At 37.4% G+C, this 27,095-nt stretch overlaps 1 protein-coding gene across 8 annotated transcripts in view; it reads left to right on the top strand.

Annotated features, from left to right (window-relative positions):
- Nucleotides 1-27,095, top strand: part of NCOA6 (nuclear receptor coactivator 6) — a 136,777-nt gene that overhangs the window by 31,137 nt on the left and 78,545 nt on the right. For 7 of the 8 annotated variants that reach the window (XM_036902510.2, XM_036902509.2, XM_036902513.2 and 4 more), the window contains exon 2: nt 3,261-3,337. The exons of the other annotated variant lie outside the window; for it this stretch is intronic. The gene's annotated coding sequence lies outside the window, so the exon portion shown is untranslated. The remainder of the gene's footprint in view (nt 1-3,260; nt 3,338-27,095) is intronic. 8 annotated transcript variants of the gene reach the window in all.

The raw sequence follows: 27,095 nt of genomic DNA, 5'->3' as shown, positions 1-27,095 counted from the left end.
GACTGTGTTTTATTTAAAAAGTGTCAATTATAAAGAAAAAAAAAGCCTGACAATACTGGTCACTGTGAATATGAAACAGTTGAGCAGAAGCAACACTGACAGAGTCTTAGAATGATGGCCTAAGGACTTCTGAAACTAGAGCCCAGATCTCAAGATTTAACTCTTGTTAGAAACTTAATAGAAGGAAGCCATTGTTCTTTAAAATTGTCTTCCATGGAGCTGGAGGGCATTATGCTCAGTGAAACAAGCCAGGTGGAGAAAGACAAGTACCAAATTATTTCCTTCATTTGTGGAGTATAACAACCAAGCAAAACTGAAGGGGCAAAACAGCAACAGACTCACAGACTCCAAGAAGGGACTAATGGTTACCAAAGGGGAGGGGTGGGTGAGGGTAGGTGTGGAATAGGGAGAAGGGGGTTGAGGGGTATTATGATTGGCACACATGGTTTGGGGGGGTTCATGGGGAAGATGGTAAGTATAGCACAGAGAAGGCAAATATTGATTCTGTGGCATCTTACTATACTGATGGGCAGTGACTGCAATGGGGTATGGTGGGGGACTCGATTATATGGGTGAATGTAGTAACCACATTGTTTTTCATGTGAAACCTTCATAACAGTGTGTATCAATTATACCTTAATAAGAAGAAAAAGACTAGTACTTCCAACTTGAATTGTTTTTTGACTTTATTATGATTGAAAGAACGCAGTGGTGTTCGTAGTTAGAACATGATCAGTTTTTCTCAGTGGTTACCATGGGGGAGGGGAAGAGGGATAAAGGGGCACAAAAATTCTCAATCATAATATAAGTTGGTCACGAGGATAGTAGTACAGCAAAGAGAATATAGTCAATGATTCTGTAACATCTTTCTATGTTGATAGATATTAGCTGCACTAGAGGGAGTGAGGATTTAATAACATGGGTAACTTGAACCACCATGTTGTACATTTGAAACCAGTGTAAGATTGCGTATCAACGATACTTCAATAAAAAATAAGTTGAAAAAAATAATTTTTCTCTAAATTTTACTTTATTCACTTACTGTGATACCAATTGAGTATATGACTTACTCTGTTGGTTTATATTGTGCTTGATTAAATTATTCTGCTTTGGCGCAGGTGATTCAAAAATCCCAGATTTCATATTTCACTAATTTATCTTTTGTTGCTTAATTCTAAAATGTCTGGATTGAAATTTAAGTTAATGTTAATAGTTCCTAATCCCTTAAATTGTCTATTTTCCCTACTAACAGTGAACCACTGCAGTATTGAAATGCCAATCTCCTTGAAAGGCATTTTGTTAATCCTTTTGGGTCACTAAGTTTCTATGATTTGACTGGAGGTTTGCATAAGATTTCGCCTGGGAGCCCTGGACTCGGGAATAGGAAGTATGTAGTAGTTTTTGTAAGAGCCTGATGAGAGGATGTAGGTAGGATGAGACTGGATCTTAAATTAGTTGTGCCATGGCAAATTTGTCTTTGATAGTTCACATTTAACTGTTCATTCAGGCACTTTGTAAATGCTTTATAAATTATACTGAAAACATTTAAAGCTCTGTGGTTAAAAGCAAACTTAATTCTTTTAGTCGGTAAGTGTTATGTCCAGATTTAGGCATTCATGAAAGTGTTATTTAAATTACTCATTTAAATACCATAAAGTTCGTTTCTTGTATGTTTCTTTAAATTCAGGAGCTTGAAAGTGCCTAGCACAGTGTCTTGTAAAGGATGGTTAAAAAAATGCCTCCACTGAAAGTATCCAAATTGCAAAGATGATAAATTATGAGGGACTTCTCTACACATATTTTTCATTTAAAAAATAACTCATGCTAAGTCTGAAATGACTTCAAAATATAAAGTTAAAAAAATGCAAAGAGTCTCATGGTGATGGTAAAATGTCAAGAAAATTATTACTGGACATTTTTGAGAGGGAGAGGTTTTGCACCTAGATAATGAATAGAGATTTGTATTTGGCGTAAGTTGAAGAATATGCTTGTGTTTATGAGGCAGGTGCCAGAGGAATTCTAGGATTCTTATTTTTACAAAGCTATTCAAAACATTTGAATAGAGATATTCAGTGTTAAAGTGAAAGTATATAGAATAATTATTAATTTCTTGATAAATAGTCCTTGAGTTTTCTTAAATCTAGAAAGAGCTGGAGATTTCTGTTTAGCTCTCACTTAGTAATCTACTCTCTCACTTTGTAATTTAGGAGTCTAAGGTCTAGAAAGGTTATGACCTGCCCCAAATCATACAGTGACCTAATGGGAAGTTCACAAGTAGAATTCAGGGCACACTCATCCTGCTATGCTTATTAGCCTAGCTCTTTCCATTCTTTCACCCTGTGTGTTTTATCATAAATAATACTAGTTTATTCTCAATATATACTCACTTTTACTACTAACCATTTGGCATTTGTATTAAAAATATAAAAAATGGGTACTGCAGTTAGGAAATCATTGCATGGGCATTAGGCTTTCTTTAATTTCCTTTTATGGGTGGTGAAGCAGCTGTGTGGTGCACAGTTGTGAAGCCAGGACATCTGTGTTTTCCATTTATTTGCCTGTTTGTTTTTTGCAGATGTCATTATGTAATACCATTTTTTTCAGAGTGTAAGTATGAAAGTAAATGTTAAATCAAAAAGTATAATATTATCATAAAAATGAACCTGTTTGTCTTGCCATTCGATTTTCTCTTCTGATCAAAAAATTATCTCTTCATTGCTTGAGGATAAGCATGGTGTTAGATTTTCTAGTTTTTAAGTAGTCTCTTTTGAAAGTGCCAGTTTAACAACAGAAAGAGTAGGAGAGTGACAAGAAGGACTAAGTTTGTAGCTAACTACATAGATGACCTAAAGCAAATCAGGTAGCCTCTATGGACTGTTTCTGCTACTTGCTTAATTAGAATCCTTCAGCAGTCTGTCCAGGACAAATGTGTCTGTTTTTTAATATTTGTTAACTCAAGTGTAACATACAATGCAAAGTACACAAATCATAAGGATTATAAATTATAAAATATATACACTTGGATAACCACTACTGACTGATATGTTTTGAATAGGCTTTCTTGGTGATTATGATAAGCTTTCCCTTTAAAATAAAAATAAAAACACTGGACTTAAGACTGTAGGTAAATTAGCAGAAACAGTGCTAGAAACAGGGAATTTGTCCAGTCACAAAAATATACTTTGAATAGGTTTATTGGCTTTATATATTTAGTCTTCTAATGTTTCTCTTCCTCTTTGCCCTTTTCCCTTTCTGTCTAGATCCTGTTTGGAATGGAGAGGGGTCCTACTGAACATCTGCTGTCTTTTCTGAGAGTGGTCAGAGAGTTCTTAAACAGGTCTGTTGATTCTGTAGAATACAACTGCAAATTTGATTTATAAAAAACTTGGTTTCAACTTAAAGGATTGAATTGAAAAGAGACAACTTTTTACAAAAGGCATGTTGATCTCAGGTATATAAAATGTTGAATATATGTAATATGGCAGATTTCTTTATTGGTTCCACAGAAAGTACCTAGAAAAGATGAGTGTCTCACTTGTCTGTGGAGGTGTGGATAAATCTAAGAAGGAAAGTAATTATTTGGTCTATTTTTAATGTTCTCAGAATTCATAACATTGAAAAAAAAAAGCTACCTTGCAAATCTCTGATACAGAGAAGGGTGACTGTAGAATTTGGTTTTTCATTCATTTACGTCTTTCTGACACCATGAATGAACTTCACCATTATTCAGACAGATTAAAAATTCTGGCTTAGTGATTTTCCAAACTTGTTTCACATTGGAATCACCTTTGGAGTTTGGCAAGCTACTGATGCTTTTTTTCCCCTCTCTTTCCCTCCCACCCTGTTGTGATTTTAATTAGCCTTGGAGATATGTCTGGGCTATGGAATTTTAAAAGATCCCTAATAACTCTAAAATGCAGACAAGTTTGGGAACCACTGCTTTAGCTAGTTAAAGCAGATCTGGCCACTGTGTAACTTGTGACCTTTTATTTTCCCCATAAATATTTGGATAAATATATAAATAATTGGGTAAATATTTTGATGTAAGAGTCCTATACTTTAAACCTTAAGTTCTAACTAGAATGTAAGTACCGTAAAAGCAGGTACCATGTCTGTATTTTCACCATTATATCTTCAGCATCTAGAACAATACCTGGCATACACTGCATGCCTAAATATTTGTTGAATGAGTGAATGAGACCTGTCAATCCCTAGTGAGCTGAGAGTATACTTTTGCCTAATAACTTGAGAGGTCGGAGATTCAGAGTAGTGGGGTGGTGATGAAAAGCCCAGTATCTAGAATCTGATTGCCAGGGCTCCAGTCATGGCTCTGTCACTTACTAGATGTATGACCTTAAGCAAGTTCTCTGGTTTCAACATTCACCCATACAATCAATCCCTCACCCCCTCTATTGCGGTCACTGTCTATCAGCATAGTAAGATGTTATAGAGTCATTAGTTGTCTTCTCATGCTGTACTCCCTTCCCCGTGACCTACCTATATTGTGACTGTGAATTATAGTGCGCCTAATCCCCTTCTCCCTCCCCACACCCCCTCCCCAATCCCTCCCCTTTGGTAACCACTAGTCCCTTCTCAGTGTCTGTGAGTCCACTCACTCAGCATGATTTTGATACTTATCCATGTTGTTGCATATATCAGTAGTTGATTCCTTTTTAATGCTGAATAGTGTTTTGTTATATGGATATAACATGTTTGTTTATCCATATACCTGTGATGGACATTTGTGTTGTTTCCAGTTTTAATGATTGTGAATAAAGCTGCTATAAGCATTTTTGTACCAAAGTCTTTGTGCAGACATGTTTTCATTTGTTGTTGGGCAAAACCCTAGCAGTGAGGTTGCTGGATTTTATGGTACATCTATCTTTGTAAGAAACTGTCAGTTTTAGAGGAGGTGAATATTCAGCAGGATTTCCAAGGAGGGTGCATTAGTTATCTATTGCTGCGTAACAGATTGCCACAGATTTACCAGCTTAAAACAACACAGTTTCCATTGGTTAGGAATCTAAGTACAGATTAGGTGGGTCCTCTGTTTCAGGGTCTCTCACAGGCAGCAGTCAAGGTGTCAGCCAGGTTTGGAGTCTCCTATCAGTGCTTGACTGAAGAAGGAAATGCTTCCAAGCTCACCTGGTTAATGGCAGAATTCACTTTCTCAAAGGATAGTTGGATTAAAGGCCTTGGTTTCTCATTGGTTGGTAGCTGGAGGCTTCTCTCAGTTCCTTGCTTTTTGGCGCCTCCAAAATGGCAAGCTGAGAAGCCAATAGTTAGAGTCTCTTGGGGAGACAGGGGTCACAGTCATTTACATATAATCACAGAAGTGACATCCCATCACCTTTGCCATGTTCTGTTGGTCAGAAGTAAGTCACCGGGCCAGCCCATACTTGGGGAGATTACACAAGGACATGAATACTAGGAAGCTGGAATAATTGTGGAAAAATCTTAGAAGTCCATTACTAGAGAAGGCATGGCTTAATGCCAGGCTGGGACTAGATGGGACCCAGGGGAAAAAGTAGCTTGTGAAATTTTCTTTATCTTCCCTATATCAAACTGTAACTCCTTCTTCCTTCTGTTTGTATCAGTCTCTCTGCCCTTTAAGAACAGACATAAAGGTCGTTCCCACAGTGGGATTTTAATGCCAAGGTTTTGGGTTTTTTTTTTTTAAGAGATTCAATTAAGTCTTCTCCCTGAATCATTTAATGTTTATACATGTATTTTTAAAAACATTCTGTTATGAAAATTGAGATAAGTACAAAAATAGAATACTATCATGATCTCCCATGTACCTTTCACCAAGTTCCAATTATTTTTTATCAGTCTTGAATGTATAATTTACATACAATAATGCACTAATTTTATGTATGCAGTTTGCATTTTGATAGATCTTGTATCCCCATAATCAAGATACAGAGCATCTTCACTCAGTTACCTCGTGCCCCTGTGTAGTCAGTGTCCATCCCAGTTCCAGGCAAGTACCTATCTGATTTGTATTACTGATTTCTATTCTATTATCTGATTTCTGTTACCTGTTCTGGGATATCATAGGAATGTCTGAATTCTTTTGATCACCATGAAGTTCTTGAGATTCATCCATGTTGTTGCATAAATCAGTTTTCAGTTTTTTGCCCTTGGCAATGTGGATATTTTGGGCTGGATAGTATGTTCTGGGGACTGTTTCATGCATTGTATGCTATTTAGCAGCATCCCTAACCTCTGTGTACTCGGTGCCATTAGCACTCTGCTCCCCAGCTCTAACCATCAACACTGTCTCCAGACTTTGCTAGATGCCCCCTGAAAGACAAAATCTCTTCCCTACACTGGTTAATAACAATTATCATAATAATTGATACTTTTTATTATTGGGTAGTATACCATTGTAGGGATATACTACAATTTATCCATTTACTAATGGATGGACATTTGGGTTTCCAGCTTACTTTCAGTTTGAGCTTATTATAAATAGAGTTGCTGTTAACTTTTAGAGGCAAGTCTTTGTGTAGATACATTATCATTTACTTGGGGTAAATACTTAGGGGTGAAATTGCTGGGTCCTATGATAAGTAAATGCTTAAGTTTAAAAGGCACTGCCAAATTATAGCTTTTTACATTCCCACCAGTATGAGAGTTCCAGTTGTCCTACATATCAACATTTGATATCATCATTCTTTATAATTTTAGTCATTAGAGTAGGTATGTTATTTCTCATCAGCTTTAATTTGCATTTTCCTGATCACTGATGATGATGAGCATCTTTTCATGTGCTTACTGTAAAGTGTTTATTCAAATATTTTGCCCCCCGAAAAAATTTTGCCCATTTTTTTCTTGTTTGGTTTGTTATCGAATTTACTTTTTTTTTTCCTTTGTGTATGTGAACTTGCACAATTAAGAAAATTGAAATAAGGAATAGTTTTATATACTTTTTCTACTTAAAATATTAACATTTCTCATGATGTTAAATATTCTTAAAAACATGTATTTTAGTGGAGAAGCAATATTTGAGTACATTTAAATTGTTTAACTGAAAGATGGTGGTGTGAGAGGTGAGATAGAAACCCCCTCCCAAAACCACATATAATATGGAAATATAGCAAATACATCAAATCCTGAAAGAGCAACAGGAAAGAAGGCTGTAGCAGACTGTCTACACCTGGGGAAACCACCAGACCTCAAGGAAAAGGGTAAAGTATCAAAGCTGTGATCCGGCAGGACCCAAGCCCTTCCCCCACCCTAGCTCACCAGAGGAAGGAAGAGAAACAGAACGAGGAGCGGGTAGAGGCCTAGGACTGCTGAATACCCAGCCCTGGAGATCTGCTCAGGGAACATGAACCTACATTACATGGTGCTCTGGAGATTAGTGGGGTTGGAACGCTAAGACAGATGGAATACTTGGAGAGACTGAGATTCCACCCACTTTTGGAAAACAGGGATCCACATCCTGCTGTCCGGGACAAAAGAAAGACAGGCAGGCAGCCTGAGATTTCCTAACAGCGAGACAGCTGCTAAAGGGGCAAGGATTGCACAGAGCTTTGTGCTCAGGAGAAAGGACAGGTGGACAAAATTGTCCTTGTGCACTCTGCCCATCAGGTTGGGAACTTTCAGGAGCTTCAGGTGCTCCCATCGCCCTTGGCTGGCTTTGCAACTCTGTGGCCCCTCACCGTGTTGCACAGCCTGCTGCACCTTCCTCCCAACCAGCACCAGCTCACAAACTGGCTGCCCCTGCCATTGTGCCAGGCCAGCCAGAAGGCCGCCCTGTCTATGGCAGCTACAAGTGAAAAACACAGAGGCTTCTCCCTGCTTGCTCAGCACACTGGCCCTGGCAGTGGAGATAGACACTGCAGCCGTTAAGCAGGAAAGACCTCTTTCCTCCCGACAGGCACGAGAACCGCTCCCCTGCAACCCTTGACATCACTACAGGGACTGAGCAGCTCCAGAGAGTAGAGCTTCTGCTCACTAGAAGGCACCACTTGCAACTATGAAATGTCAGAGGAATCTGGTTCAAACCAAAATCCCGCTAACATGAGAAAGAGGGCCAACTGAAACTGAACTCATCAATCTTCCTGAAAGAGAGTTCAAGATAAAAATAATAAACATACTCATGGAGCTACAGAAAACTATTCAAGAACTGGAGGAATTGACGAATGAAATACAAACATTGAACAATACAGTATCTGAAATGAAACATACAATGGAGGGATTTAAAAGCAGATTAGATGAAGTAGAGGAGAAGGTAAATAGAACACAAGTTAGAGAACAGGAATACAAAGAAGCTGAAGCACAGAGAGAAAAAGGATCTCTAGGATGGAAAGAATATTGAGAGAACTGTGTGACAATCCAAACAATACAATATTCGCATTATAGGGGTACCTGAAGAAGAAGAAGAGAGAAAAAGGGATAGAAAGTTTCATTGAGGAGGTAATTGCTGAAAACTTCCCGAATCAGGGGAAGGAGATAGTGTCTCAGGCCATGGACATGCACAGATCTCCCAACACAAGGGACCCAAGGAAGACAACACCAAGACATATAATAATTAAAATGGCAAAGATCAAGGATAAGGACAGATTATTAAAAGCAGCCAGAGAGAGAAAACAGGTCACATACAAAGGAAAACTCATTAGGCTATCATCAGACTTCTCAGGAGAAACCTTACAGGCCAGAAAGGAATGGCATAATATATTTAATGCAATGAAACAGAAGGGCCACAGACCAATAATACTCTATCTGGCAAGATTATCATTTAAATTTGAAGGATGGATTAAACAATTTTCAGATAAGCAAAAGCTGAGAGAATTCACCTACCACAAACCATCCCTACAGTGTATTTTAAAGGAACTGCTATAGATGGAAGTGTTCCTAAGGCTAAATAGCTATCACCAGAAGAAATAAAACCATACTAGAGAAAGTAGAGCAGCTAATTACTAAGCAGATGCAAAATGAAATCAATCACCCCCAAAGTCAGTCAAGGGATAGACAAAGAGTACAGAATATGATACCTAATATATAAAGAATGGAGGAGGAAGAAAAAGGAGAGAAAAAGGACCTTTAGATTGTGTTTGTAATAGCATCCTAAGTGAGTTAAGTTAGACTCTTAGATAGTAAGGAAGTTAACCTTGAACCTTTGGTAACCAGGAATCTAAAGCCTGCAATGGCAATAAGTATATACCTATTGATAATCACCCTAAATGTAAATGGTCTGAATGCACCAATCAAAAAACATATAGAGTCACTGAATGGATTAAAAAATAAGACCAATCTATATGCTGCCTACAAGAGACTCACTTCAAACCCAAAGACATACACAGACTAAAAGTGAAGGGATGGAAAAAGGTATTTCATGCAACTAATAGGGAGAAAAAAGCAGGAGTTGCAGTACTTGTATCAGACAAAATAAACTTCAAAACAAAAAAAGTCACAAGAGACAAAGAAGGACAGTGCATAATGATTAAGGAGTCAATCCACAAAGAAGATATGACCATTATAAATATCTATGCGCCCAAAACAGGAGCACCTCCATATGTGAAACAAATACAAGCAGAATTCAAAGGGGAAATAGAATGCAATGCACTCATTCTAGGAGACCTCAACACTCTACTAACTCTGAAGGACAGATCAACCAGACAGGAAATAAGTAAGTAGACAGAGGCACTGAACAACACACTAGAACAGATGGACCTAACAGACATCTACAGAACGTTACACCCAAAAGCAGCAGAATACACATTCTTCTCAAGTGCACATGGAACATTTTCAAGAATGGATCATATAGTAGGCCACAAAAAGAGCCTCAGTAAATTCACAAAGATTGAAATTGTACCAACCAGCTTCTCAGACCACAAACGTATGAAACTAGAAATAAATTATGCAAAGAAAACAAAAAAGCCCACAAACACACGGACGCTTTACAACATGCTCCTAAATAACCAATGGATCAATGACCAAATAAAAACAGAGATCAAGCAATATACAGAGACAAATGACACCAATAACTCAACACTGCAAGATCTGTGGGACGCAGCAAAGGCTGTGCCAAGAGGGAAGTATACTGCAGTACAGGCCTACCACAGAAAAGAAGAACAATCCCATATAAACAGTCCTAACTCAAAATTAACGAGCCTAGAAAAAGAAGAACAAATGAGGCCCAAAGTCAGTAGAAGGAGGGACATAATAAAGATTGGAGCATAAATAAATAAAACCAAGCAGAATAAAGCAATAGAAAAAAAATCAATGAAAGCAGGAGATGCTTCTTCAAGAAAATAAACAAAAGAGATAAAACCCTAGCCAGACTTACCAAGAAAAAAAGAGAGTCTACACACATAAACAGAATCAGAAATGAGGATAAATCACTGCAGACACCATAGAAATACAAAGAATTATTAGAGAATACTATGGAAAATTATATGCTAACAAACTGGATAACCTAGAAGAAATGGACCACTTTCTAGAAAAATCCAACCTTCCAAGGCTAATGTAGGAAGAAACAGAAAATCTGTACAGACCAATTACCAGCAATGAAATTGAATTGGTAATCAAGAAATTACTTAAGAACAAAACTCCTGGACCCGATGGCTTCACCGCTGAATTTTATCAAACATTTAGTGAAGACCTAGTACCCATGTTCATTACAGTTTTCCAAACAGTAGAGGAGGAGGAAATACTTTCACACTCATTCTCTGAGGCCAGCATCACTCTTAATACCACCAAAACTAGGTAAAGACATCACAAAAAAAGAAAATTATGTACCAGTATCCCTGATGAACATAGATGCAAAAATACACAACAAAATATTAGCAAACCGAATTCAAAAATTCATCAAAAAGATCATCCATCATGATCAAGTAGGATTTTTTCAAGGGATGCAAAGCTTGTACAATATTCGAAAATCAATCAACATCATCCACTACATCATCCAACAAAAAGAAGGACAAAAACCACATGATATCTCCATACATGCTGAAAAAGCATTCAACAGAGTTCAATGTCTATTCATAATAAAAACTCTCAACAAAATATGTATAGAGGGCAAGTATCTCAACATAATAAAGGCCATATATGACAAACCACAGCCAACATCATGGTTAACAGCGAAAAGCTGAAAGCTTTTCCTTTAAGATTGGGAACAAGACAAGGATGCCCACTCTTCCCGCTTCTATTCAGCATAGTACAGGATGTCCTAGCCATGGCAATCAGACAACACAAAGATATAAAAGGCATCCAGATTGGTAAGAAAGAAGTTAAATTCTCACTGTTTGCAGATGACATGATATTATACATAGAAAACCTTAAAGAATCCACCCCAAAACTACTAGAACTAATAATGGATTTCAGAAAAGTTGCAGGATACAAAATTAATACACAGAAATGTTGCACTCCTATATATTAACAATGAATTAGCAGAAAGAGAAATCAAGAAAACAACTCCACTCACAATTGCATCGAAAAGAATAAAATACCTAGGAATAAACCTAACCAAGAAGGTAAAAGAACTATAACTTGAAAACTACAAGACACTCATGAGAAAAATTAAAGAAGATACCAATAAATGGAAATACATCCCGTGCTCATGGAAAGGAAAAATTAATATTGTCAAAATGGCCATCCTCCCTAAAGCAATGTACAGATTCAATGCAATCCCTATCAAAATAGCAACAGCATTCTTCAGCAAACTAAAACAAATAGTTCTAAAATTCATATGAAACCACAAAAGACCCTGAAGAGCCAAAGCAATCCAGAGAAGGAAGAATAAAGCTGAGGGGATTATGCTCCCCAACTTCAAGCTCTACTACACAGCCACAGTAATCAAGACAATTTGGTACTGGCACAAGAACAGACCCAAAGATCAATGGAAAGAATAGAGAGCCCAAATATAAACCCAAGCATATATGGTCAGCTAAAATACGACAAAGGAGCCATGGACATACAGTGGGGAAATGACAGCCTCTTCAACAGCTGGTGTTCACAAAACTGGATAGCTACATGTAAGAGAATGAGACTGGATTATTGTGTAACTCCATACACAAAAGTAAACTCAAAATGGAACAAAGACCTGAATGTAAGCCATGAAACCATAAAACTCTTAGAAGAAAACATAAGAAAAAATCTCTTGAATATAACATGAGCAACTTTTTCCTGAACGCTTTTCCTAAGGCAAGGGAAACAAAAGCAAAAATGAACAAATGAGACTACATCAATCTACATTTACCTTCTGTACAGCAAAGGACACCACCAACAGAACAAAAAGGCATCCTACAGTATGGGAGAAAATATTTGTAAATGACCTATCCAACAAGGGTTTAATATCCAAAATATATGAAGAACTAACATGCCTCAACAGCCAAAAAGCAAATAACCCAATTTAAAAAAGGGTGGAGGATATGAAGAGGAAAATCTCCAAAGAAGAAGATCATATGACCAACAGTCACATGAAAAGTTGCTCCATATTGCTAATTATCATGGAAATGCTAATTAAAACCACAGTGAGATATAACCTCATACCAGTTACGATGGTGAACATCAAAAAAACTGGGAAGAACAAATGCTGGCTATGATGCAGAGAAAGGGGAACCCTCCTACTCTGCCGGTGGAAATGTAAATTAGCTCAACCATTGTGGAAGGCAGTATGGAGGTTCCTCAAAAAACTGAAGTGAAGATAGAAATACCATTTGACCTGGGAATTCCACTCCTTGGAATTTACAATAGCGTAGATGTGGAAGCAACCTAAATGTCCATCAGTAGATGAATGGATAAAGAAGACATGGTGCATATACACAATGGAATACTATTCAGCCATAAGAAGAAAACAAATCCTACCATTTGCAACAACATGGATGGAGCTAGAGGTTATTATGCTCAGTGAAATAAGCCACGTGGAGAAAGATAAGTACCAAATGATTTCCCTCATTTGTGGAGTGTGACAATGAAGCAAAACTGAAGGAACAAAACAGCAGCAGACTAACAAAACCCAAGAAGGGACTTGCGGTTACCAAAGGGAAGTAGGGAGAGGGTGGCTGGGAAGGGGCAGAGAAGGGGATTGTGGGGTATTATGATTAGTACACATGGTATGTGGAGGGTCACGGGGAAGACAGTATAGCACAGAGAAGACCAGCAGTGACTCTGTGGCATCTTACTACACTGATGGACAGTGACTTCAGTGGGGTATGGGGGAACTTGATAATATGGGTGAATGTAGTAACCACAATGTTTCTCATGTGAAACCTTTATAAGAGAGATATAGATGATACCTTAATGAAAAAAAATCGTTTAACCAATTTTGTTGTTGAACTATGAGCTAGCATGCAATTTTTCAGTATTAATATGAACTTAAAAAAATTTTTTTATTAAGGTATTATTGATATACACTCTTATGAAGGTTTCACATAAAAAAACAATGTGGTTACTACATTTACCCATATTATCAAGTCCCCACCCATACCCCAATGCAGTCACTGTTCATCAGCGCAGCAAGATGCCGCAGTTCCACTATGTGCCTTCTCTGTGCTACACTGTTCTCCCTATGATACCCCACACCATATGTACTAAACATAATACCCCTCAATTCCCTTCTCTTTCCCTCCCCACCCGCCCTCCCACACCCCTCCCCTTTGGTAACCACTAGTCCCTTCTTGGAGTCTCTGAGTCTGCTGCTGTTTTGTTACTTCAGTATTGCTTCGTTGTTATACTCCACAAATGAGGGAAATCATTTGGCACTTGTCTTTCTCCGCCTGGCTTATTTCACTGAGCATAATGTCCTCCAGCTCCATCCATGTTGTTGCAAATGGTAGGATTTGTTTCTCTCTTATGGCTGAATAGTATTCCATTGTGTATATGTACCACATCTTCTTTATCCATTCATCTACTGATGGACACTTAGGTTGCTTCCATATCTTGGCTATTGTAAAAAGTGCTTCAATAAACATAGGGGTGCATATGTCTTCTTGAATCTGAGAAGTTGTATTCTTTGGATAAATTCCAAGGAGTGGGATTCCCGGGTCAAATGATGTTTCTATTTTTAGCTTTTTGAGGTACCTCCATATTGCTTTCCACAATGGTTGAACTAGCTTACATTCCCACCAGCAGTGTAGGAGGGTTCCCCTTTCTCCGCATCCTTGCCAGCATTTGTTGTTCTTAGTCTTTTCGATGCTGGCCATCCTAACTGCAGTGGGGTGATATCTCATTGTAGTTTTAATTTGCCTTTCCCTGATGATTAATGATGTGGAGCATCTTTTCATGTGCCTATTGGCCATCTGAATTTCTTCTTTGGAGAACTGTCTCTTCATATTCTCTGCCCATTTTTTAACCAGGTTATTTGCTTTTTGGGTGTTGAGGCATTTAAGTTATTTATATATTTTGGATGTTAACACCTTGTTGGATATGTTATGTACAAATATATTCTCTCTGTACTGTAGAATGACTTTTTGTTCTGCTTATGGCGTCCTTTGCTGTACAGAAACTTTTTAGTTTGATGTAGTCCCATGAGTTCATTGTTGCTGTTGTTTCCTTTGCTTGAGGAGATGCATTCAGGAAGTTGCTCATGCTTATATTCAGGAGATTTTTGCCTATGTTGTCTTCTAAGACTTTTATGGTTTCGTGACTTACAATCAAGTCTTTAATCCATTTTGAGTTTACTTTTCTGTATGGAGTTTAACAATAATCCAGTTTCATTCTCCTGCATGTAGCTGTCCAGTTTTGCCAACACCAGCAGTTGATGAAGCTGTCATTTCCTCATTGTATGTCCATGGCTCCTTTATCGTATATTAATTGACCGTATATGGTTGGGTTTATATCAGGGCTCTCTATTCTGTTCCATTGGTCTGTAGGTCTGTTCTTGTGCCAGCACCAAATTGTCTTGATTACTGTGGCTTTGTAGTAGAGCTTGAAGTTGGGAAGCATAATCACCCCAGCTTTATTCTTCCTTCTCAGAATTGCTTTGGCTATTTGAGATCTTTTGTGGTTCCATATGAATTTTAGAACCATTTTCTCTAGTTCGCTGAAGAACGCTGTTAGAATTTTGATAGGAATTGCATTGAATCTATAGATTGCTTTAGGCAGGATGGCCATTTTAAGAATATTAAATCTTCCTATCCATGAGCATGGGATGAATTTCCATTTATTGGTATCTTCTTTAATTTCTCTCATGAGAGTCTTGTAGTTTTCAGAGTATATGTCTTTCAGTTCCTTGGGTAGGTTTATTCCTAGGTATTTTGTTCTTTTTGATGCAATTGTGAATGGAATTGTTTTCCTGATTTCTCTTTCTGCTAGTTCATCATTAGTGTATAGGAAAACAACAGATTTCTGTGTATTAATTTTGTATCCTGCAACTTTGCTGAATTCAGATATTAGATCAGGTAGTTTTGGAGTGGATTCTTTTGCATTTTTTATGAACAATATCATGTCATATGCAAACAGGGGCAGTTTAACTTCTTCCTTACCAACCTGGATGCCATTTACTTCTTTGAATTGTCTGATTGCCCTGGATAGGACCTCTAGAACTATGTTGAATCAAAGTGGGGAGAGTGGGCATCCTGGTCGTGTTCCCGATCTTAAGGGAAAAGCTTTCAGCTTCTCGCTGTTAAGGATAATGTTGGCTGTGGGTTTGTCATATATGGCCTTTATTATATCGACATACTTCCCTCTATACCCATTTTGTTGAGAGTTTTTATCATGAATTGATGTTGAATTTTGTCAAATGCTTTTTCAGAATCTGTGGAGATGATCATGTGGTTTTTCTCCTTGTTTTTGTTGTGTGGTGGATGATGTTGATGGATTTTTGAATGTTGTACCATCCTTGCATCTCTGGAATAGATCCTACTTGACCATGATGGATGATCTCTTTGATGTATTTTTTAATTCATTTAGCTAATATTTTGTTGAGTATTTTTGCATCTATATTCATCAGGGATATTGTTCTGTAATTTTCTTTTTTTGTGGTGTCTTTGCTTGGTTTTGATATTAGAGTGATGCTGGCCTCATAGAATGAATTTGGAAGTATTCCCTCCTCTTCTACTCTTTTGAAAGCCTTAAGGAAGATGGGTATTAGGTCTTCACTAAATGTTTGATAAAATTCAGCAGTGAAGCCATCTGGTCCAGGATTTTTGTTCTTAGGTTTGATTACCAGTTCAATTTTGTTGCTGGTAATTGGTCTGTTCAGATTTTCTGTTTCTTCCTGCATTAGCCTTGGAAGGTTTATTTTTCTAGAAAGTTGTTGGTTACTTCTAGGCTATCCAGTTTGTTAGCATATAATTTTTCATAGTATTCTCTAATAGTTCTTTGTATTTCTGTGGGGTCTGTAGTGATTTTTCCATTCTCATTTCTGATTCTGTTTATGTGTGTAGACTCTCTCTTTTTTTTTGGTAAGTCTGGCTAGGGGGTTATCTATTTTGTTTATTTTATTAAAGAACCAGCTCTTGCTTTCATTGATTCTTTCTATTGTTTTATTCTTCTTGATTTTATTCATTTCTGCTCTAATCTTTATTATGTCCCTCCTTCTACTGACTTTGGGCCTCATTTGTTCTTCTTTTTCTCATTTGATTAATTGTGAGTTTGGACTGCTTATATGGTATTGTTCTTCTTTCCTGAGGTAGGCCTGTGTTGCAATATACTTTCCTCTCAGCATGGCCTTTTTATTTTGTCATTGATCCATTGGTTATTTAGGAACATGTTGTGAAACCTCCATGTGTTTGTGGAATTTTTCATTTTCTTTGTGTAATTTATTTCTAATTTCATACCTTTGTGGTCTGTGAAACTGGTTTATACAGTTTTAATCTTTTTGAATTTCCCAAGGCTCTTTTTGTGGCCTACTATATCATCTATTCTTGAAGATGTTCCATGTGCACTTGAGAAGAATGTATATTCTGCTCCTTTTGGGTGTAGCATTCTGTAGATATCTGTTAGGTCCATCTGTTCTAATGCGCTGTTCAGTGCCTCTGTCTCCTTACTTATTTTCTGTCTGGTTGATCTGTCCTTCAGAGTGAGTGGAGTTTTGAAGTCTCCTAGAATGAATGCATTGCACTCTTATTTCCCCTTTGAATTCTGTTAGCATTTGTGTCACATATGTAGGTGCTCCTGTGTTGGGTGCATAGATATTTACAATGGTCATATCTTCTTTGTGGATTGACTCCTTAATCATTATGCACTGTCCTTCTTTGTCTCTTGTGACTTTCTTTGTTTCAAAGTCTATTTTGTCTGATACAAGTACTGCAACTCCTGCTTTTTTCTCCCTATTGTTTGCATGAAATATCTTTTTCCATCCCTTCACTTTTAGTCTGTGTATATCTTTGGGTTTAAAATGTGTCTCTTGTAGGCAGCATATAGATGGATCTTGTTTTCTTATCCATTCAATGACTTCATGTCTTTTGATTGGTGCATTCAGACCATTTACATTTAGGGTGATTATCGATAAGTATGTACTTATTGCCACTGCAAGCTTTAGATTCGTGGTTACCAAAGGTTCAAGATTAACTTCCTTACTATCTAAGAGTCTAATTTAACCCACTTAATATGCTATTACAAACACAATCTAAAAGGTCTTTTCTTTTTCTCCTTTTTCTTCCTCCTCCATTCTTTATATATTAGTTATCATATTCTGTACTCTTTTTCTATTCCTCGATTGACTTTGGGGATAGTTAATTTAATTTTGCATTTGCTTAGTAATTAGCTGTTCTACTTTCTTTACTGTGGTTTTGTTAACTCTGGTGACATCTATTAAACCTTAGGTACCTCCATGAGAATGTTAATGATTTTTATTTCGAGTTCCCTTTCAGGAAGAGTCGAGATCCATGTCATCTTTCTCAGGAGTTAGATTAATTTTACTTTGAGCCAAATTCCTTTGGCATTTCATATTTGTATATGGTGCTGTCTAGTTCCCAGAATCTCTACTCTCTGGAACTGCTCAGCAACTGAAGCAATGTCAGGGGTCACAGGGGAGTGTTATTAGTGCCTGGGGGAAGGAAAGAGCTGTTTCCTGCTTCCTGGCTGCTATGCCTGTCTCCACTGCCTGAACCAGTGGGTGGAGCACAGAAATATAAGCCTCTATATAAGCATTTGTAGTTGCTGTAGACAGATCTTCCCTCTGGCTGGCCTAATGCCAGAGTAGGGTTTGCCGGTTTGTGAGCCAGGTGGGGCTGGCCAGGAGAAAGGCGCAGTGGGCTGCATATCACGCAGGGGGTCCTTGGAGCTGTGTGTCCTTGTAGCCAGCCAAGGAGCTGGAGCACCTGGAAATCATGAAAGCTCCCAACCTGCTGGGCAGAGTGCACCCGGAAAATTTTGTCTACCTGTCCTTTCTCCTGAGCCATAAGCTCTGTGCAATCGTTGTCCCTTTGGCAGCCCTCTTGCTAAGGGCTTCCTTGTTAGGAAATCTCCAAGACTGCCCGCCTTTCTTTTGTCCCACAGCAGCCGGATATGGATCCCCGCTTTCCACAAGCAGCTGGAATCTCAGTCTTTCCAGGAATTCTGCCTGTCTTAGCTTTCCAATCTCTTAATCATGAGAGTATCATAAAAGCACCATGAAATGTAGGTTTGTGCTCCTAGAGCAGATCTCTGGAGTTAGGTATTCAGCAGTCTCAGGCCTCCACTCCCTCCCTGCTCCGTTTCTCTTCCTCCCGCCAGTGAGCTGGGATGGGGGAAGGGCTTGGTCCCACTGGGCCACATCTTTGGTACATTACCCTGTTCCATGAGGTCTGCTCTTTTCTCCAGTTATATATAATCTGGTACCATCCTCTTTCCTGTTTCTCTTTCACAATTAGTTGTATTAATTATATTTTCGTATTATATGCGGTTTTAGGAGGAAGCCTCTGTCTCACCTCTCATGCTGCCATCTTTAATCTCCTTGAACATATTTGAATATAAATCTTTAACTACATCTTTAATTGTTTTACTAGCCTGGATTCCTACATGTTAAGATTACAGTTAAGGTATTAAGGAGAATGAATAATTTTAAGCAAAATATGAGTGTTAATCTATTTCATTGTACTTTTGCCACAATTGAGGTTTTTCTAAATATTTGCCACTGTGATGATGTACGGCATATTTCATTTTGCTTTTCTTTGCTTGTGAAATGTAACAAATTTCTTATTTACTTTTTGATTATTTTTATTGCTGATTTTATAAATGGCCCATTTTTTAATCAGTTTTTCTGTTGGGATATTAATGTTTTCTTTAATTTTTAAGAGTGCTTTAGGTATTAAGTTTAATAACATCTCACCATTTACAAATATAGTTCCTAAATTATTTACCTTTTTACTTTTATCTAATTTGACCTGCAAAATTTTTTTGAAATGTAATTACATAATCAAATCTACATTTTGAGTCTGCTCTTCAGTCTATAAATTAATAAATTTGTTTAAATACATAACCAATATGATTGTTGTATTATGATTTTATTTTTTATATATAACTCTTTAGCCAGAAGTTTTTGTATATATTATTACTATGATTCAAATGTTTGTTTCCCCCCAGATTTCATATGTTGAAGTCCTAATGCCCAGTATGATGGTATTAGGAAGTAGGCCTTTACGAGGTGCTTAGGTTCTGAGGGTGGAGTCCTCATGAATCAATTTAGTGCTCTTATAAGAGAGACCATGCAGAGCTCTTTAGCCCTTCCACCATGTGGGGACACAGAAGTTGGCAGTCTGCAGCCCGGAAGAGGGTCTTCACCAGAACCCTGTGATCTTGGACTTCTTTGCCTCCAAAACTGTGAGGAACAAATTTCCATTGTTCATAAGCTACCCAGTGTGTGGTACTTCTTTATAGCAGGGCGAACAGACTAGACAATTGCAAAGTGAGAATTCAATGAAAAATTTTCCAAGTTCTCAATTTGTCCCAAACTAAAAAAACAGAATTATCCCTCCCAAAGAAACGTGACACAGCATTTATTAATGACAGAGGAGAACTAAAACACAGACCCACAGTAACCACAAAAATGGAAGACAATATTTGCAAGTCACGTATCTAATAAAGGATTTCTATCTAAAATATTTCAAGAACTCTTACAACTCAATAATAAAAAGACAAATATCCCAATTTAAAAATTGGCAAAGGATTTGAATAGATATTTCTCTAAACAAATTATGCCAGTGGCCAGTAAACACGAAAATATGCAACACCATTAGACATCAGAGAAATACAAATCAAAACCACAGTGAGATGCCATTTCACACTCACTATGATGGCTATAATGAGAAAAATAACAAGTGTTGGTGAGGATGTGGAGAAATTGGAACCATTGTGCACTGCTGGTTGGAAGGTAAAATGGTGTATCTGATTTGAAAAACAGTCTGGCAATTTCTCAAAAGGTTAAAAACATTGAGATAACATATGACCTAGCAGTTTTGCTCCTAGGTGTATATGAACCTGAGAGAAATGAAAACACATCCACACAAAAACTTGTCACAAATATTCATAACAGCATTCATTCATAATGGTGAAAAAGGAAACACCCAAGTGTTTGTAAACTGATGAATGGATAAATGTGGTATTTCTTTTGAAATTGAAATTTGGTGATTTAAAAAATGAAGTACTGTTACTTGCTACAGCACCTTGAAAAAATGTATTAAGAAGTCAGTCTTACAAAAGAACACTTACTCCGTGGTTCCTATTATATGAGATACCTGCAACAGACCAGTGCTCCTTGACTTGGTCTAAAAACTATCCTTTAATAGGGATGTTTAACCCATTTAATTAATGACAGAGCATATTAGCAAAATTGTTTGTAGTATTCAGATGAAGGCCATGGTGACTAGTAATAGCTTATTTTGTACCTTATAGATCTCCCTTTTCAATAGTTTTTTTTTTAGTAGTAGCGTAGGTGCTAATCATATTTATAGCAGCTATTTAGACTTAGCCCTATGTTTGACTGATTTCATCTCTTTCCTATTCTTGAGGTCTTTGTTTTTGGTTAATTATCATTCAGATAATATTTTTATGAACAGTACTTGATTGGTCTACTTTCATCTGAAAACATCTTCTTGTTGATTTCACACTGAATGACAAGTTGGCCTGAGAAGGGGCAGAATTATTGGGTCACATAATTTTCCACTCCTAATCCTTTACTATTTTGCCATTGTCTTTTGGTCCTCTGTGTATGACTTGTTTTTTGCTTCCTGGGTGATTACAGGTGTTTTCTATATTGAAATCTAAAAGTTTCACCAAAAGAAATCTAGTTCACTGTCTTTTCAGTAATGTTGCCTGGTAGTTTGTGAGCTCTTTTAAGCTAGAGAAGCAGAACATTCTTTGACTCAGGAAAGTTTTCATTTCCTTTTTTAAGAATTTTTTATTGTTGTTTCTGTCCATTTCTTTCAGGAATAAAATTAGCTGAAGCTTATTTCTCTCTTGACATATCAATCCCCTCTCATAGTTTTCATTACTTTGTCCTTTTCTTCTCCGTTCTGGAAGAGTTACTCAAATTTTACATCTCCATATTTCTAATTAAGTATTCTGCTCTTTACTCCTAGTAATGATTTGAATTCTGCTTTAGGTTACTTACATTTCTTATAGTTTTTCCTTTTTTCCCTCTCTTATTTGCATCTCTACTAGTTTTTTCCACCTGAGGACTTTAATCTCTCATTTCAGTATGTTTTGTCAAATTGTTGAGAGTAATATAGTTGATGTCTAAAATTTATGCTCTGTTATATTGCACAGTGTTTTTCAATCCCTCAATTATTCTTTCTCTAATAAGGAGGAGATATACAGGTCTAGAATTTGCCAAGTAAACAAGGTAGGTAAGTTCCCTTGCTGGCTACCTGATGGCTGTAGGAATTCTCCTTTCAGATGTTAAGCTAAAGGACTAATTGATGCACTTAGTGTCTGAGTACTTTCTAGTGTGTAACAGTCACTTATGTGTCTGCTAGTGAATTGAGGGGTGAAATCCCTTTCTCTGGCATGGCAGTTTGACTTGGGAAAAGAAAATTTGTTTTCTGTTAATTTGAAGCCTACCCTACAAATTACTGTGGTTCTGGGAATGCAGTGCCCCCAGAGTATTTGTTCTCTGAACCTTTCTGTGTCTTCAAATTTCAGGATGTATGTACAGTTCATCCTTGAACATGGTGGGTTAGGAGTACCACCATCCACTCACCCCATCACAATGCAGTAAAAAATCCACATATAACTTTTGACTCCTTAAAAACTTAACTAATAATAGACAACTGTTTATAAGAAGCCTTACCAGTAACATAGTCAGTTAACATATATTTTGTATGTTACATCTCATATACTATATTCTTAAATAATCTAGAGAAAAGAAAATATTAAGAAAATCGTAAGGAAAGTACTACAGTACTGTACTGTATTGATACCGTAAGTTTATGTCATCTGTTACAAGATGAATCACCTTTCAGTCCCTATATCAATATTGTCTTATATGATACAAAGCACTGTAGATAATATACATATTACTAAAACTAGACATCAAGAATGAAAAGATAATGTGAAAAATAAATTCATATTTATAGGTATAACGATTCATACATTGATAAAGAAGCAGCAGTATGATTACTTTATGTTAGTTTAGTATAATCAATACAGTTGCTTCACAATAGCCCAGCCTATACACTAATGAGTGAGTCATTATAAAATTTTTATGACATACGGTATTACTGTCATATTCATAATACAGTAATAGAAACATTGTTGCATTTTTTTTTAAACCACTTACTGTGATGATAGATACACAGTTCTCTATTTCGAGAGAGGCATGCTGTATGGTAATGTAATTCTTTGAAAGCAAAGTTGTAGAACAGTAAGAAAACCAGCACATTATTAATTTTATATTAAATATCACTCACCTATGCCTGTGTAAAGATAGGCTATCCACTTTCATAAAGTCTTGCACACAGTGTTCTTACACAGTGAATATTTAGGCAATGATGATGACACAAACATACTGTTTTTGCTGTACAGTTATTAGATTTTTCACATGAAGACACATACATATACAACAGATAAGTTCATTAACTGTATGACATAATTGTTATTTATTGTTCGTTCATTAAGTGGAAGTAGATCATTGTAAAGGTCTTCATCCTTACCATTTTCACACTGAGTAGGCAGGAGGAGGAGGCAGTGGAGGGGGGTTGGTCTTGCTCTCTCAGAGGTAGCAGGGGTGGAAGAGGTGGAGGAGGTAGAAGGGGAGGCAGAAGATGTATGCACACTTGGGGAAACTTTAGGGAACTACAGCATGATTTCTGTGTGACATTTTTGCTTTTTCACTTCTCTAAGAATGTTTCTATGTGGTACCAATCCTTCTTCCCCTGTTTGCTTTAGTTTCAGTGCCTGTGTCATAGAAGCATCTATGAATTAAAGAAGTCAAAGTGGTATTGAATAATTGGAATACTTCTTCCAGATCGTCTCATGTCAATTTGTTTTCTGTCACTGCTTCTTCCACGTCTTCTCCCTCATCATCTGGCACTGCTTCAGAAACACTCATCTCCATCAAGTTGTCATCTGTTAATTCCACTGGTGTGGTGTCTATTAGCTCCTGAGTTTCTCCAGGATCCCTATCTTGAAACTCTTCACCCTCACCCCCCTACACATACACCATTTTTGGCAGATCCATGATCCATGATCTCTTTCATGATTTCCTTGATTGGCTCTGTTGTACATCTGGACACAGTTTTCTCCAGCAGGAATTTATGGTTTGGGGCTTAATGGCTTTCTATAACAAGGATGGCATTTTCAGTGGTGTAATCCTTTCAGACTTATATGATGTTCTGTCGGGGTTCCCCTCTATAGCTTTGACGATCCTTTCCTTAAAGTACCATGTGTAACAAGCCTTATGACCCTCTAATCTAGAGGCTGAAGTAGAGACGTTGTCTTTAGGACAGATAAGTCTTTAGGGCTTTCATGTTGAGCCCATGGGGTTCTAGGTGTCCTGGGGCATTGTCCAATATCAAAAGTACCTTAAAAGGCATTTCCTTACTGGCAGAATACTTCCTGACCACAGGGACAAAGTATCAATGGAACCGATCCAGTAAATGGTTCTCATCCAGGCTGCCTTCTTCTACAACCAAAAGATTGGCAGCTGGTGTTTATCTTTTCCCTTCAAGGCTGGGGAAGTTAGCAGCTTTGTAGATAAGAGCAGTCCTGATCATAAACCCAATTGCATTTGCACATAATAGTAGAGCTAGATTATCCCCTGCTGCCTTAAATCCTGGTGCTCACTGTCTTCCTTACTAATAAATGTCCTTTGTGGCAATTTTCTTTTCTGTAATAGGGCACATTCAGCTGCATTAAAAACCTGTACAGGGTGATATCCTTTCTCTTCAGTGCTTTTCTTTTCTTTTTTCTTTTGGTCCCATTAATCTACAATTACATGAGCAACATTATGGTTACTAGACTCCCCCCATCATCAAGTCCCTACCACATACCCCATTACAGTCACTGTCCATCAGCATAGTAAGATGCTATAGAATCACTACTTGTCTTCTCTGTGTTGAACAGCCCTTCCCGTCCCCCCCACATTATGTCTGCTAATTGTAATGCCCTTTTCCCCCCCTTATCCCTCCCTTCCCACCCATCCTCCCCAGTCCCTTTCCCTTTGGTAACTGTTAGTCCATTTTGGAGTTCTGTGAGTCTGCTGCTGTTCTGTTCCTTCAGTTTTTTCTTTGTTCTTATACTCCACATATGAGTGAAATCATTTGATACTTGTCTTTTTCTGCCTGGCTTATTTCACTGAGTATAATACCCTCTAACTCCATCCATGTTGTTGCAAATGGTAGGATTTGTTTTCTTCTTATGGCTGAATAATATTCCATTGTGTATATGTACCACATCTTCTTTATCCATTCATCTACTGATAGACACCTAGGTTGCTTCCATTTCTTGGCTATTGTGAATAGTGCTGCGATAAACATAGGGGTGCATATGTCTTTTTCAAACGGGGATCCTGCATTCTTAGGGTAGATTGCTAGGAGTGGAATTCCTGGGTCAAATGGTGTTTCTATTTTGAGTGTTTTGAGGGACCTCCATATTGCTTTCCACAATGGTTGAACTAGTTTACATTTCCACCAGCAGTGTAGGAGGGTTCCCCTTTCTCCACATCCTTGCCAACATTTGCTGTTGTTTGTCTTTTGGATGTTGGCCATCCTAACTGGTGTGAGGTGATATCTCATTGTGGTTTTAATTTGCATTTCTCTGATGATTAGCAATGTGGAGCATCTTTTCATGTGCCTGTTTGCCATCTGAATTTTTTCTTTGGGGAAGTGTCTGTTCAGATCATCTGCCCATTTAAAAATTGTATTATTTGCTTTCTGTTTGCTGAGGTGCGTGAGCTCTTTCTGTATTTTGGATGTCAACCCCTTATCGGATATGTCATTTATGAGTATATTCTCCCATACCGTAGGATGTCTTTTTGTTCTACTGATGGTGTCCTTTGCTGTATAGAAGCTTTTCAGCTTGATATAGTCCCACTGTTCATTTTTGCTTTTGTTTCCCTTGCCAGGGAGATATGTTTATGAAGAAGTTGCTCATGTTCATGTCCAAGAGATTTTTGCCTATGTTTTTTTCTAAGAGTTTTATGGTTTCATGACTTACATTCAGGTTTTTGATCCATTTTGAGTTTACTTTTGTGTATGGGTTAGACAATTATCCAGTTTCATTCTCTTACATGTAGCTGTCCAGTTTTGCCAACACCAACTGTTGAAGAGGCTGTTATTTCCCCATTGTATATCCATGGCTCCTTTATCATATATTAATTGACCATATATGCTTGGGTTTATATCTGGGCTCTCTATTCTGTTCCATTGGTCTATGGGTCTGTTCTTGTGCCAGTACCAAATTGTCTTGATTACTGTGGCTTTGTACTTGAAGTCAGGGAGCATAATTCCCCCCGCTTTATTCTTCCTTCTCAGGTTTGCTTTGGCTGTTCAGGGTCTTTGTGGGTTCCATATGAATTTTAGAACTATTTGCTCTAGTTCACTGAAGAATGCTGTTAGTATTTTGATAGGGATTGCATTGAATCTGTAGATTGCTTTAGGCAGGATGACCACTTTGACAATATTAATTCTTCCTTTCTATGAGCACGGGATGTATTTCCACTTATTGGTTTCTTCTTTAATTTCTCTCATGAGTGTCTTGTAGTTTTCAGAGTATATGTATATATTCCTAGGTATTTTATTCTTTTTGATGCAATTGTGAATGGAATTGTTTTACTGATTTCTCTTTCTGCTAGTTCATCATTAGTATATAGGAATGCAACATATTTCTGTGTATTAATTTTGTATCCCACAACTTTACTGAATTCAGATATTAGATCTAGTAGTTTTGAGTGGATTCTATAGGGTTTTTTATGTACAATATCATCTCATCTGCAAACAGGGACAGTTTGACTCCTTCCTTTCCAGTCTGGATGCCTTTTATTTCTTTGTTCTCTGATTGCCCTGGCTAGGACCTCTAGAACTATGTTGAATAAAAGTGGGGAGAGTGGGCATCCTTGTATTGTTCTCTATCTTAAACGAAAAGCTTTCAGCTTCTTGCTGTTAAGAATAATGCTGGCTGTGTGTTTGTCATATATGGCCTTTATTATGTTGAGGTATTTGCCCTCTATACCCATTTTGTTGAAAGTTTTTTTAATCATGAATGGATGTTGAATTTTGTCGAATGCTTTTTCCGCATGTATGGAGATGATCATGTGGTTTTTGTCCTTCTTTCTGTTGATGTAGTGGATGATCTTGATGGATTCTCGAATATTGTACCATCCTTCCATCCCTGGGATGAATCCCACTTGATTATTATGGATGATCTTTTTGATGTATTTTTGAATTAGGTTTGCTATTATTCTGTTGAGTAATTTTGCATCTATGTTCATCACAGATATTGGTCTGTAGTTTTCTTTGTCTGTGGTGTCTTTACCTGGTTTTGGTATTAGAGTGATGTTGGCCTCGTAGAATGAGTTTGGGAGTATTCCCTCCTCTTCTGCTTTTTGGAAAACATTAAGGAGGATGGGTATTAGGTCTTCACTAAATGTTTGAAAATTCAACAGTGAAACCATCTGGTTCAGGGATTTTGTCCTTAGGTAGTTTTTTGATTACCACTTCAATTTCCTTGCCTGTAATTGGTTTATTCAGATTTTCTATTTCTTCCAGGGTCAGCCTTGGAAG

The sequence above is a fragment of the Manis pentadactyla genome, chromosome 5 (assembly GCF_030020395.1).
Source record: "Manis pentadactyla isolate mManPen7 chromosome 5, mManPen7.hap1, whole genome shotgun sequence".
In the NCBI taxonomy this organism is placed as follows: Eukaryota; Metazoa; Chordata; class Mammalia; order Pholidota; family Manidae; genus Manis; species Manis pentadactyla.
Note: the sequence above shows the minus strand (reverse complement) of the source record. Positions and strands in the feature narration are given on the sequence as shown.